Here is a 1,195-nt window from a genome sequence, read left to right as displayed (position 1 = left end):
AGCTGGAGTTTGTTTATTAAGCGTGCAGAACAACCACCCAATAAAGCATTACAATAATCTAACCTTGAAGTCATGAACGCATGAATTAACGCAGTTTCTGCATTTGACATTGAGAGCATAGGTTATAATTTAGATATATTTTTAAGATGGAAAAATCAAGTTTTACAAATGCTAGAAACATGGTTTTCAAAGGAACGATTGCTATCAAATAGCACACCCAGATTCCTAACTAACAATGAAGAATTGACAGAGCAGCCATCAAGTGTTAGACAGTGTTCTAGGTTATTACACGCGGAGGTTTTTGGTCCGATAACTCCCCTTTTTCAATAATTATTTATTAGGTTTTATAATATAATATAATATAATGTTAAAAAACTGAAGCATTTAAACTGAGATCTGTAAGCTAAATATTTTCAGAAAATGTGAACGTGAATTTTTATATAACATTAGTTATGTAAACATCCCTATGTAGTAGAGTTAGCACACTTCTACATTTACACCGTGTCTACACCCGACATGACAGTTGTCGCGTCTCGCCGCAACAGCTTAAAGTCTGTCTACACTGGACGCGACAAAGTGACCGTGTCATAAAAGTCATAAATAGAAGAATGAGGCATCAGTTTACTGTCGGGATTTGTCGCATTGCGGGGCGTCATCCAGTGTAGACCACATCACCGATTATAATGGGTTCTATAGTATTGTGTCGTGCCGCACCGCTCACATCCAGTGTAGACACGGTGTAAGTGTTTTGTTACCGTTCTGTGCCCATAATCTGCCATTTCGTTCCATTGGCCCCCTTTAAACATAAATGGTGTTACATATGTTGGATATTTGTATCATTGTTTTGTTCTGCTGTTCTCTCTTGCTTCTGTGAATGCATTGTTTTCAGATTTGTAATTCCACCTGTCAGTGATGTTTGAACCACCGTGACGGGTCATTTCAAAGTTATAACAAACATCTGCTGCTTCCTCCCTGACAAAAATATTGGTTTTCTTTTCAAATAAATCATCACATGGAATTACTGTGTGATGAGTTTTTGGTCTAATGGTTGAGTGGGGTGTTTGTCCTTGTTTCTTTTCCCCCATGTTTCTTTATTTTTTGCATCTTAATCCCTAGTAAATGGGTGATCAGTCTTTTTTTGTTGTTTTTGTTGTTTAAATGGAGGGTTTAAATGCCAGCTTGATAGTTTTTGAGA

Source organism: Sinocyclocheilus rhinocerous, unplaced genomic scaffold, assembly GCF_001515625.1.
Source record: "Sinocyclocheilus rhinocerous isolate Xijiao unplaced genomic scaffold, SAMN03320098_v1.1 scaffold1264, whole genome shotgun sequence".
NCBI lineage: Eukaryota > Metazoa > Chordata > Actinopteri > Cypriniformes > Cyprinidae > Sinocyclocheilus > Sinocyclocheilus rhinocerous.
The sequence above is the reverse complement of the archived record's forward strand: the minus strand, read 5'-3'. Positions refer to the sequence as shown.